This window comes from Hordeum vulgare, chromosome 1H, assembly GCF_904849725.1.
Source record: "Hordeum vulgare subsp. vulgare chromosome 1H, MorexV3_pseudomolecules_assembly, whole genome shotgun sequence".
In the NCBI taxonomy this organism is placed as follows: domain Eukaryota; kingdom Viridiplantae; phylum Streptophyta; class Magnoliopsida; order Poales; family Poaceae; genus Hordeum; species Hordeum vulgare.
This window is the reverse complement of record NC_058518.1, coordinates 514974315-514988472: the sequence shown is the minus strand read 5'-3', so window position 1 is coordinate 514988472 and position 14158 is coordinate 514974315.

Below are 14158 nucleotides of genomic sequence, written 5' to 3'. Positions count from 1 at the left end.
TTGCAACAACACTCTTGTATGTCGGATCACGCGTCGATCACAACAAAGATGGGTGCACTTTGGGGTTGTTCTAACGCCATCCGTAATAGGGTGATCGCAAAAGGAACTCACCGGTTCATAAGAAACGTATGATGAGTGACGAGATAGCTCAAGACTAGGATTTTGTTCCTCCGACGATAGAGCAATATTTTTAGGACCCTGTCGGGTGACGACATCCATCATTGTGCCCTAACTAACACACAATGTACTGGCGAACCAGCTTGCTACACCTGCAACTAATTGCCCGCGGTGCTGGAGCAAAGTGCGGTGACGGAGGCACGTGACGACGATGCCCATGATCACAAGGGAGACTGCAAAAGTAGTGACGTCAGTAATAACCCCCACTTCCCACCCGACGGGCATGTCGTACGTGCTCGGAAGTGGTGTCGGTCGAAGGAAGAAAAGGGAGGAGGAAGAGAGATAGTGTTGGATCGTCTCGAGATGAAGAAACAAAAGGAGGAATAAGAAGGAAGTAGCGGCAAGAGGAAGGAGGAAGAAGGAGACGATGACTCAACGCGACTCATGAAAGCGATCGCCGGTCACATGCCACTCATACATCTCCAAAGTATCTATAATTTTTTATTGTTCCATGCTGATATATTTTTATCATTCTAGGATACTTTTTGGGTACTTATTTACCAAGTTATATTATTTTTGAGCACCACCCTATTGACCCAATGCCAGTGCCAGTTGCTGTTTTTTGCATGTTTTTCACTGTTCAGGTTTTCAATATCAAACGAATTTCAATTGACCTGAAACTTTTTGAAGATTTTTCTCGACCAAGAGAGGACTAATGAGTATCGGAAGAAGGCTGGGGGCCACCCGAGGGCCCCACAAGCCAACATGGCGCGGCCTAGGATGGCGCGCCTTGATGACTTGTGGGAGCCTTGAGGCTCTCCCAACTCCGTTCTCTGGCTTATAAATTCTCATATATCCAAAAAAACCTAGAGGCAGTCCCAAAACACTTTTTGCGTCGCCGCAGGTCTCTGTTCCGATGGAAGGCCATCTAGAGTTCTGTTCCGGCACCCTACCGGGGGGCGGGGGGTAATCACTGAGGGCCTCTTCATCAACCTTGCTGCCGTCATGATAATGTGTGAGTAGTTTACCACAGACCTACGGCTCCATGGCTAGTACCTAGATGGCAATCTCTCTCTCTCTCTTGATCTACAATGATCATCGCATCTTCGCTTTGATCCATATGATGTAATTCCTTTTATATGGTGCGTTTGTTGGGATTCAATGCATTATGGGTTTATGTTTAGATTATTCACGATAAATATTTGCATCTTCTCTGAATTATAATATGATCCTTATGTGCATGATTATGATACCTTCATAATTCGCTCCGATCTGTTGAAATAGTTTGGCCAACTAGATTGATATTTCTTCAGTAAGAGAGGTGCATTGTAGTAGGTTCAACCTGGCAAGTTTCTATATTCTAGTGACAAAAGGGGACAAGATGCGTCTTTGTGTTTATGCTACTAAGGATAATACGATGAGTTTACTCATACTGCTTGAGTTTACTTTGTCTATATCATGTCATTGTTCCTCATGCATTACTCTATTTTACTTAATACTCTAGATGCATGCTGGATAGCGGCCAATGAATGGAGTAATAGATATAGGTGCACGCAGGAGTCGTTCTATTTGTTTATAGACATGATGCCTATATACACATGATCATTGCCGGGAATATCGCATAATCATCCGCTTTTTATCAATTGCCTAACAATAATTTGTTTACCCATCGTATGATGTTTTCATGAGAGATGCCACTAGGGAAAATTATGTCCTCCAGGTCTATTCACCATATATTTACAAAACCTTCAGTACCTTGTTACCATTTACTTGTTTTCATTTTATCTTGCAATTTACAATTATCTACACATCTCACTTGCTTGCAAATAACAAGACCAAGGGGATTGACAACCCTCTTGCTGATATGTCTCCATCGTATCTACTTTTCCAAACTCTTTTGCCCTTGTTTTGGACTCTAATTTGTATGATTTGAATGAAACTAACCCGGACTGACGCTGTTTTTAGCAGAATTGCCATGATGTTGTTTTTGCGCAGAAATAAAAGTTCTCGGGATGACCTGGAAATTGACGAGGATTTTTTGTGGAATATATAAAAAATACTGGCGCAAGAATTACCTGGAGGGACGGAGCCAGGAGCCCACAAGCCCAGGAGGCGCACCCCCCTGGTCACCCCTGACAGGCTTGTGAGGCCCTCGTGGCTCCGCCGCCTCCAACTCCAGCTCTATATAGTCTCTCTCGCGCAGAAAAAATTAAGAGAGAAGAGTTCATCGCGTTTCACGACACGGAGCCGCCGCCGCCACCTGTTCTTCCTCCGGAGGGCAGATCTGGAGTCCGTTCTGGGCTCCGGAGAGGGGAGATCGACGCCGTCGTCATCATCAACCATCCTTCATCGCCAATTCCATGATGCTCTTCACCGTTCGTGAGTAATCTCATCGTAGGCTTGCTGGACGGTGATGGGTTGGATGATATCTATCATGTAATCGAGTTTGTTTTGATGGGGTTTGATCCCTAGTATCCACTATGTTCTGAGCTTGATGTTGCTACTACTTTGCTATGCTTAATGCTTGCCACTAGGGCCCGAGTGCCATGATTTCAGATCTGAACCTATTATGTTTTCATCAATATATGTGTGTTCTTGATCCTATCTTGCAAGTTGTAGTCACCTACTATGTGTTATGACCCGGCAACCCTGGAGTGACAATAGCCGGAACCACTCCCGGAGATGACCATAGTATGAGGAGTTCATGTATTCACTAAGTGTTAATGCTTTGTTCCGGTTCTCTATTAAAAGGAGACCTTAATATCCCTTAGTTTCCATTAGGACCCCGCTGCCACGGGAGGGATGGACAATAGATGTCATGCAAGTTCTTTTCCATAAGCACGTATGACTATATACGGAATACATGCCTACATTACATTGACGAACTGGAGCTAGTTACAAATCACCCCATGTTATAATTGATACATGATGAATGTCATCCGACATAATTATCCATCACCGCTCCAATGCCTACGAATTTTTCCTACTGGTCCTTGCTACGTTACTTTACCGCTACTGCTGTCACTGCTCCTACTGTTACCGTTGCTACCATTGCTATCACACTACTTTGCTACTGAAACTTTGCTACAGATACTAAGTCTTTCAGGTGTGGTTATTGACCACGTCGGAGCACGATCAACCTGACCACGAAGGTCTGTTTCCTGCACGCAAATGAAGAACAAGCAAGAAACTAAGATTGCAATCAAGATATTGCGAATATAAGAGGAACACTTTATTGATGAAGATGGGGTTCTGTGACGCCTTTGTCTGGTCGTAGAACACAAACGAAGAACGCGAAGTTACGGCTATGGCGAACTTGTAATCTAAACAGAACTCAACCAAAAAGCTACTAGGTTGATCTACTTATATAGGAGCAAGGGGTGGAGACCAAGGAGGTGGGAGGACGTCCCAAGGCAGCCTAAAACTAACCCTAGGTCGTACAAGGCCTACGGGCCCAAGTGGAGGTGATGCAACACCTTTGGACTTGTAGTTTGACTCGGATTCTGGTGCAACGTCATATTGTTTGGTCGATATCTCCACACTCCGGACGAATTTGAAGGTGATTCCAATTGAGATGGAAAGCACATAAAATCTACTTTGCAGCCCAAAAAGAATCATGCAATTCGGAGTCCGGATAAAAAGTTGAAGGCATTTTGGTACAGGTATGTCTGTGCAGTCCGAATCTGAGTCCAGAACGTGAAAGACTTGGACTCTATCTTCTCTTGGGCTAAAAGTGACATGAGAGAAATTCTTGAACAACAACTAATTATTTCCTTTGACATGAGAGGACCTCTTGAATAGCATCCAACCATTTCCTCTTCCCTTGTCATCACACGTGGCTCATACAAGTGTTCGGCCATTCTGCATTTAGTCATAAAATAAAAACAGGTGAAGTATTTTTGTTCCGGATAACATAAATAAATTATTGCATGAATTTTATCAGAAATTACCTAAAATAAATACGCATATGCAATGATTGTGATAGTATCCAAGGTAGTCATGTCCTCATCATCCTCCCCTTTTTGAAAATAAAGCTGTCCCCGGCGCTGCTTAATCTGAAATGTTGCTAACAAAAAAAGACAAGGTGTACATGTTATATATGTATATGTCATCCATTTTTACTTTCCTTGGCTTTTGCACATATGACACATGTATACATGAGTAACTTTCAGATGTTATGAAATATAATGCCAAAATATTATCACAAGAAGTAGAACGCATGAAAATATTGCAACTCAGTTTGCACATATAAGTGAAGCCCTTATTTATATCAAAAGGTTGACAATGCTCATCACTAAACCATTCCAACATTGGTGAAGAAAATTGAATTGTTTCAGACGTAGATGCTACAACAGGCTGAAATAAGCAAACATGCAACATGTCATTTGACATAGAATCATCACCAAGATTGGAGGTCATATCAAAATGATTAAACATTGGCACAATTATTTTCAAACATATTTGATCCAAATTTGATTTATTCCCTTTTTCACATGGTTCTTTCTCAGCTGTTAATTAAATGGGTGCACTCAAAATTGTTGATATTGTAGTTGTTTGATCACATGGCAAAGTCAAATCATCAACGTAGTTCTCTAAAATAGGTGCTGTGATCAAAGTAATAGGTGGCTCGTCACAGGGTGCATTCAAATTTACAAGACATTCATCATACTCATGTGGAGATGGACGATCAGTACCTTTGTCATTACCTATTATGATCAACTCAGGTGATGTAGGCACTCTCGGTGATGATGTGCCACATGGTGAAGGTGATGTAGTTGTCACAACAATTGAGGTGGATGTCATAGTAAGCCTAGTAGTGAAAGGAACAATCGCATGAACTCTTGGAATGTGCACCTTGAGCTCGTTCTCCTTTTGGGTAACACGTTGTTCTATTTCCTGTTCAGCTTTGCAAGCAAGACGAAACAAACAATCCATAGGATAACACTTTTCATGAATTAGTATCTCCTGAATATCATGGTTTAATCCTCCCCAAAATCTATCCATAAAATCTTCTTCACTTTCTTCTAATGAGGAATGCAACAAGGTTTTTTGTAAATCATCATAATATTTTGTTACGGTGTCACTACCTTGTTTTAAATGTTGTAACTTCTTAATCATGTCACGAGTATAATAAGCAGGAACGAATGTGTGTCCCATGGCAAGTTTAGATCATCCCAAGTAGAAGGTATATAATCAAGGTGTAACCGACAATATCCATTCCACCAAACTAAAGCATAACCGGTAAAAGAACCAACCGTGACCTTAACTTTCTTATGTTCGGCAAAATTATGGGAAGCAAATATATCATTATTTCAAATTCCCGTTCAATATATAAAGCAGGTCTAAAACGACCGTTAAATGATTGTATAGAAACATTAACCTGATCATGCGCCTTTGGATCTCTATGCACCTCTCGTAACTGTTGTTTTGGTGGCACATCTCCCACGATCGAAGAAGCCCATGGATTGACAACTCTGGATCCTGTCATGACTAGTAGAAATAAGAAACAAAAATCCAAGAATATTGTTCCTATGAACTACGAGGATGTGGTGGTAAAACGCTCACAGTAAAGCAAATATCAATGTCTTACAAATTCTTACCATGCAGCAGACGGTGACCGGCAACCGACGGTTTCAAGATTTCCGAAGATTGAGTAAAGCGATTACCAGGTAAACGTATTTATACACGGTGTAGAAATATGTGGAGTGATGACCCACAAGTATAGGGGATCAATCATAGTCTTTTCGATAAGTAAGAGTGTCGAACCCAACGAGGAGCAGAAGGCTCTGATAAACGGATTTCAGCAAGGTAATAACTGCAAGCACTGAAAGTAGCGGTAACAGGTGATTGTGTAGCGAAGTGAAACGTATCAAGGAAAGAGTAACAAGTAACAAGTAGTAGCAACGGTGCAGCAAGTGGCCCAATCCCTTTTGTAGCAAGGGACAAGCCTGAACAAAGTATTATAGAAGGTAAAACGCTCCCAGGACACACGGGAATTTCTATCATGCTAGTTTCATCATGTTCATATGATTCGCGTTCGTTACTTTGATAGTTTGATATGTGGGTGGACCGGCGCTTGGGTACTGCCCTTACTTGGGCAAGCATCCCACTTATGATTAACCCCTCTCGCAAGCATCCGCAACTACAAAAGAAGAATTAAGACAAAGTCTAACCATAGCATTAAACTAGTGGATCCAAATCAGCCCCTCACGAAGCAACACATAGACTGGGGTTTAAGCTTCTGTCACTCCAGCAACCCATCATATACTTACTAATTCCCAATGCCTTCCTCTAGGCCCAAATATGGTGAAGTGTTATGTAGTCGACATTCACATAACACCACTAGAGGAAAAACAAAACATATCAAAATACCGAACGAATATCAAATTCACATGACTATTATTAACATGACTTATCCCATGTCCTCAGGAACAAAAGTAACTACTCACAAGACATAATCATAATCATGACCAGAGGTGTAATGAATAGCATCAAGGATCTGAACATAAACTCTTCCACCAAGTATTCCAACTAGCATCAACTACAAAGAGTAATCAACACTACTAGCAACCATACAAGTACCAATCGGAGTCACGAGACGAAGATTGGTTACAAGAGATGAACTAGGGATTGGAGAGGAGATGGTGCTGATGAAGATGTTGATGAAGATGCCTCCCCTCCGACGAGAGGAGTGTTGGTGATGACGATGGCGACGATTTCCCCCTCCGGGAGGGAAGTTTCCCCGGCAGGATCGTCCTGCTGGAGCTCTAGATTGGATCTGCTCAAGTTCCGCCTCGTGGCGGCGGCGAAACCACGAAAAAGCTCACGTTTGATTTTTTCCAGACCAGGACGCTTCATACAGCAAAAGAGGGGGGCTAGTGGGCCTTGAGGCAGCCCACAAGCTTGCCCACTGCCACCAGGGGGTGGTGGTGGAGTGGGGGCTTGTAGGGCCCTGGTGGGCCCCCTCCGGTAGTTCTTTCGCCCAGTATTTTTAATATATTCCAGAAAAAATCCACGTAAATTTTTAGGGCATTTGGAGATGTGCAGAATAGTGGACTAGGATTTGCTCCTTTTCCAGTCCAGAATTCCAGCTGCCTGAATTCTCCCTCTATAAATAATCCTTGCAAAATAAGAGAGAAAAGGCATAAATATGGTACCACAAGTAATATAACAGCCCAAAAAGCAATAAATATCAACATGAAAGCATGATGCAAAATGGACGTATCAACTCCCCCAAGCTTAGACCTCACTTGTCCTCAAGCGAAAACCGAGTTCCATAAACATGTCCACATGTTGAGGGACGAAGGTGTCGATAAAACATAATACGGACATGAGGGCATCATGATCACACATAGGAGAACAATATATCATAAAGATTCTTATGGGAAAGTAACAATTCCTTCACAAAGCAAAGCATGAAGCAAAAACCTTACCGAGAAGTAACCAACAATAGTCCATAGTCATTGAGGCAATTGCAATTTATCACAACATCAAAAAGAGTCAAATAAGAGCTTGTAAGGCAAACCCACATACTCAATCATCTCTTTTGTTTTCCACAATTGTTACAACTCATGTGGTACTCATGGTGTCAAAGTTTCAGCTGGACATAGAGGAAGATAGGGGCTTATAGTTTTGCCTCCCAACGGTTTACCTCAAGGGTAAAGTCAATAACAATAAAGCATAAGTACTCAACTCCAAGTTGATATATGAATATAGATCTTTCCAAAGCATGTGACGGTAGCCAAGACAAAGGCAAAAATAGGGAATTGGTGAAGATCACCATGAATCTTACAAGGGTAAAAAGTAAAGGTACAAGATAGGCCCTTCGCAGAGGGAAGCATAGGTTGCCATGCGCTTTTGAGGTTTGAATGCTTGTCGTCTTAGTGCGGAGGAACATCACTTTATATTGCCTCCTGTGACAAAGAACTTTATTATGCAGTCTGTCGCTTTTATGTCTTCCTCATCACAGGTTCGTACAAAGCTTATTTTCCACACACTAATAGATCATACATATTAGAGAGCAATTTTTATTGCTTGCACCGATGACAACTTACTTGAAGGATCTTATTCAATCCATAGGTAGGTATGGTGGACTCTCATGGCAAAACTGGTTGGAGGTTTATGGATGCACAAGTAGTATCTCTACTTGGTGCGGGAGTTTGGCTAATATGAGGTGGAAGCAATCGCCACATGCTAAGGGATCTCTAATCATATAACATTGTTTGGAACCAAGCAAACACAATTCATTATGTTGTCTTCCTTGTCCAACATCTACTCCTAGGCATGTAATAGTTTGGTGAGTTCTCACAATTGTAAAAAGTGTCTAAGATGATATATTTATATGTGAACCTCTCTTTCCTTATTACTTCTTATTAATTGCAACAACGACTAAGGTCTATGTTGATTTATTCTCAACAAGTTTCAATCATCATACGTGTCATAAGTGAAGTTATCACTTTCCATAAGATCGTCTCATGATCTTTCATGCTATCGTTCTTTTCATACTTTTTGATCATGGCACAAAGCAAAGCCCTTGACTAAGACACTCTTTATTATATAGCTCGTAAGCTCGAATACATCGGGGGAGAGACAAAAGCAAAAGACTCAAACTAAAACTAAAGACTTATTCCTCTAAAAGAAGAAATAAAAACTAAAAAGGAAAGAACTAAAACAAAGGTAAAAGCAAAAGATATAAAGGTGATACGATACCAGGGCAACTCCCCCAAGCTTGGCAGAAGCCAAGGGGATTGCCCATACCAATGCTTAGTTGTCTTCCTTTGGTGGTGATGGTGGTGTTGTTGGAGTAGTCTGATCCTCCGTCTTCCAAGGCATAGGTGCTCCATCATGGCAGGATGAACGAGTCGCCGGAATCCTCAAATCTGCAGCCAACCTTATTGATTTAAATCTGTACTCATACTCACAGTTTTGATTCTGCAGGTCATAGATCTGGCCCTGAAGTTGGTCAACCCTATCGTAGAGCCTGGAGAGGTGTTTCCCAATATCAAGGGCATCCATCTTGTGATTGCTAGTGAACTCCGTGATCATCGTGTGGTTGGCGTTGAGTCCACGCTCAACCATCCCTTGGCACTTGAAGACTTGTTGCTCCATTGCTTCGAGCCTCGACTCCACACTTCCGGTCTTCTTAGGCCCCTCAACATCACGGATGTGCAACATCCCCTCGCTCATCTTGATAGATTGAGGGTGTTTCAACACTTCCGTGAGGTAGGGATTGATGACCTTCTCGAAGATCTTGTCCTTAGGAGCGTTTGGGGAAGTCATGATGATCTAGATCTGCGGTAGAAACAAGCTCGAAACGAAAACAGAGGAAAACTACGCGATACGGAGATCAAAACCTTCGGGCGACTATATATTGATTTTTTTGGGCCAGAAGGAGTCCTTCGTAAGAAAACGGAGTACGGGAGGCACACGAGGTGCCCACAAGCTTGCCCACCGCCACCAGGGGGTGGTGACGGAGTGGGCCCTTGTGGCTGCCTCATTTGCTCTCCGGACTGCTTTTTATTTTTCTAATTTTCCAAAAATTCCAAAACTGAGGAAATTTCCTATTGGAAAAGTATCGGAGTCCAATTTCTTGCTGAAACAGATACATCTTCTTTTTCAAGGTCTGAAACAGACTGTCGTGGGTATAAGCCTGACAGTAGATGTATAGGGTACGAATGAGATGGGCAGAGTCCTAGCTACGGCGAGGTTGTATGAGTTCAGGCCCCTCTACGGTGGAGGTAATAGCCCTACGTCTCAGTGCTCCTGGAGCTTGTTACCGAGTGTGATATGGAGTACAATGTTTTTCTAACCCTTTTACCAGTGGGGGAGGGCGGCTTATATAGAGTGCGCTGCCCTCCACAACGGTTCTGATTCAAGGGTGGAGTAGTGGCGATTGAATGCATGCGTTACAGGTAACGTATGCTACAAATGCTAGTTAATGCACCCGGAAACGTACGGCAGTTTCCCTCCAGGGAGGTTACGACGCACCGAGTGTATCCAGTCGGTAAGTCCGGTGTCCTCCGGGTCTTAGTCTCCGACTGGATGATTCTGGGCCCGTTACCGACTGGATGATGGGGACACCTTAATACAGTCGGGCATACTTAAGGTCATGTCCCTTGCGTGGGGTAGTCCTTGGGTAGGACCTGTAGGACAGGCCTATGACCCTGCCCTAGGACTATGACCCCATCATTAGTCCCCGAATGGATTGGGGTTGAAACATCAAAGCAGTGCTCGATGCTCACATCCGACTAGACTAGGTTCGGCTTGGGCGTTGCTTGCCTCTATCCATTCTATCTCTCCTGACCAATGATCCGAGTGAACTCTTGTTTTACAAGTAGAATGGTCTTCACTCGACAGGGTTGCCACTTCTGCGACCTCGCCGGCTCGCCAAGGGGACGACCCCATGGACGCGGACAATGTCGTTTCATCACAGCCAGGTACGTTGCGGGAGAGTCGGGTACTTTATTCTTACAGACTGCGCCATCTCTTTCTTCTTCTGGAGCACCGTGTTATTCGGCTTGTCAGGGGGGAGAGCTGACCCGACCGCGGAGCCCGTCGAAGAGCCTGTCCCTGAGGCTGCTCCTCCTGCCGCCGCCCCTGCCGCCGACGCTCTACCAAACGAAGTGCCTCCGCCGACTGAACCGGCGCTGACGGGTGAGGAACCTACTGGGGCGAACCTTGGGATGAACCAGGATCTCCCCCCGAACCCCGGTTCGTCAAACGCCGAATTCAACATTCGGTGTGTCCCGGAGGAGCAGGTGGGTGCGGTCAAGGGGACCATGGTTCAGGCGGAACTGATGGCCGGAGAGGCCAAGAGGGTTTATGACTCTGCTGCAGCTTTATATCAGCGGAGCTTGGAGCTGGGTGATGACATCCGAGTAAGTACCCTAGTAAGTACTTACTTTTCTTATGTAACCCACTGGGTGTTGTCGTAGTCTGTTGTTTGCGATGGGTTCACTCCGAGTGAACCCAGTGGGTGTAGTCCCCGAGACTTCTATCGAGTGCTTGCACCAACAGTTGTCTTTATACATTTGGTCTTTATTTTTGTCGTGTCCGTAGACAAGATTTCTGAGTACAAGTACTTACTGCAGTCGGAGCACTCTTGTGGTAAGAGTTCCCTAGAGTAAACTGCACACAGGTGGAGTAGCTTTAGCCTCGGAGGCGTAGGTGAAAACGTGCACCTCAATAGGGCAGACCTGCTTGAGGTGCATGCCAGTGGGGTCACTCTTAGTGAACCCACTGGGTGTAGTCCCCGAGACCGATGTCGACTGCTTGCGTCGGCAGGGGTCTGAAGAACGTAGTGTGTATTGAGAAAGTTGTTGATAACCCTTTGTTTCGTGTTGTAGAAAACTTGTGATATGGGAACGTCTTATGAAGCCCTCAGAGCGGAGAGGAATCAATATGCTGGTGAACTGGAAGCTGCAATGCTTGCCATGGCTGGTATGAAGGATGCTCTGTAAGCGCGAGAAAAGTCTTTGGAAGAAGCTCGAGAGGCAAACATGGTATTGACGGCGGAGACGCAGATGATGAGGAAACATAGGACCGATCTGCATAATCAGATGGGCGTCCTGAACAGAAGGTGCACAGCTCAAGAGAAGTATGTCACCGACTGGGCTGAGCAAATGATGACTTGTCTGGCTGGTAAGTCTTATGCTTTGTCGAGTGGCTTTATCGTGTGCCATACATTCGGTTTTCATTGAGTGCTTGCTTGTTGATGGAAGACTTTTGCAGAGACTCTGAAGCTGAAATGGCGGCTGTGGAACGGACTATTAAGGACAAAGTTCCACTCGGTGAGGACGCCAATCGGGATCTGCTTCGAGCACAAATCCGCGCTAGCAAAGTAGGTCCTTTCATCGGTCGACTGAGAGAAGTCGTCGGCCGAATTAACAAGGAACTTTGGCCAGAAGACGAGTCGCGGGAGGAGATGGAGACCCTAACGAGCCGACTGGAGGAGGTGCTGAACCAAGTGCAATCTTGGAAGAAATCGGCAGCGCGGTGCGGTGCTGATGTCGCGCTGTCTTTGGTCCGAGTCCATTGCAAGGAGGTGCGGGAAGATAAGCTGAAAGCGTTGAAGGTCGCCAACACGAAGAAACTTCAATTCGAAGACTTCATGGAGACGTTCCTCGAGACTGCCACCCGCATTGCTGATGGAATTGACTTGGACACTTTTGTGGAGTCCTCTAGTCCTGACGCCGGCCCAGCTGACGCGTAATCAGATGTTATGCTCGGTATGCCGAGTATTTGCCTGTAAGATATTCTGGCCACTTCTGTTGGCCGTCATACTTTTGGATCGGTGCGGGTAAGCTTGATCCGCACCGAGTCCGTTATCGTTTCTAGACTGCTGGAGTCACAACGAAAACACTTATTCTTTTGCTTGAGTGCTGTTTGGAGTTGAACACTTAATGTGTACTCGTAAAATATTAAGACTTAGGTGATTCATGATCAGTGCTAAGTTCCCGAGTGTAACGTATAGAGCACACTCGGAGGAGTGATTAGTACTTAGGCGATGCAGGATCGCAGCTAAGTCCCCGAGTGTGAAGTGCACACTCGAAGGAAGATTAGTACTTAGGCGATGCGTGATCGCAGCTAAGTCCCCGAGTGTGACATGAAGCGCACACTCGGAGGAAGTTAATACTTAGGCGCTGCGTGATCGCAGCTAAGTCCCCGAGTGGGACGTGAAGTGCACACTCGGAGAAGTTAATACTTAGGCGATGCGTGATCGCAGCTAAGTCTCCGAATGTGACGCAAAGTGCACACTCGGAGGAAGGTGTTACTTAGACGATGCAGGATCGCAGCTAAGTCCCTGAGTGCGACGTGAAGTGCACACTCGGAGAAGTTAATACTTAGGAGATGCGTGATCGCAGCTAAGTCTCCGAGTGTGACATGAAGTGTACACTCGGAGGAAGTTAATACTTAGGCGATGCGTGATCGCAGCTAAGTCCCCGAGTGCGACGTAAAGTGCACACTCGGAGGAAGTTAATACTTAGGCGATGCAGGATCGCAGCTAAGTCCCCGAGTGTGACATAAAGTGCACACTCGGAGGAAGTTAATACTTAGGTGATTCTTGATCACAGCTAAGTCCCCGAGTGCGATGTGTAGTGCACACTCGGAGGAAGTGATTACTTAGGCGATGCGTGATCGCAGCTAAGTCCCCGAGTGTAACACAAAGTGCACACTCGGAGGAAGTTAATACTTAGGCGATGCAGGATGGCAGCTAAGTCCCCGAGTGCGACGCAAAGTGCACACTCGGAGAAGTTAATACTTAGGTGATGCGTGATCGCAGCTAAGTCTCCGAGTGCGACGCAAAATGCACACTCGGAGAAGTTAATACTTAGGCGATGCGTGATCGCAGCTAAGTCTCCGAGTGTGACGCAAAGTGCACACTCGGAGGAAGGTGTTACTTAGGCGATTCGGGATCGCAGCTAAGTCCTCGAGTGTGACGTAAAGTGCACACTCGGAGGAAGTTAAAACTTAGGCGATGCAGGATCGCAGCTAAGTCCCCGAGTGTGACGTGAAGTGCACACTCGAAGGAAGATAATACTTAGGCGATGCGTGATCGCAGCTAAGTCCCCGAGTGTGACGTAAAGTGCACACTCGGAGAAAGTTAATACTTAGGCGATGCAGGATCGCAGCTAAGTCCCCGAGTGTGACGTAAAGTGCATACTCGGAGAAAGTTAATACTTAGGCGATGCAGGATTGCAGCTAAGCCTCCGAGTGCGACGTGAAGTGCACACTCGGAGATAGTTAATACTTAGGCGATGCAGGATCGCAGCTAAGTCCCCGAGTGCGACGTGAAGTGCACACTCGGAGAAGTTAATACTTAGGCGATGCAGGATCGCAGCTAAGTCCCCGAGTGCGACGTGAAGTGCACACTCGGAGAAAGTTAATACTTAGGCGATGCAGGATCGCAGCTAAGTCCCCGAGTGTGACTCAAAGTGCACACTCGGAGGAATTTAATACTTAGGCGATGCAGGATCGCAGCTAAGTCCCCGAGTGCGAGTGAAAGTGCACACTCGGAGATAGTTAATACTTAGGCGATGCG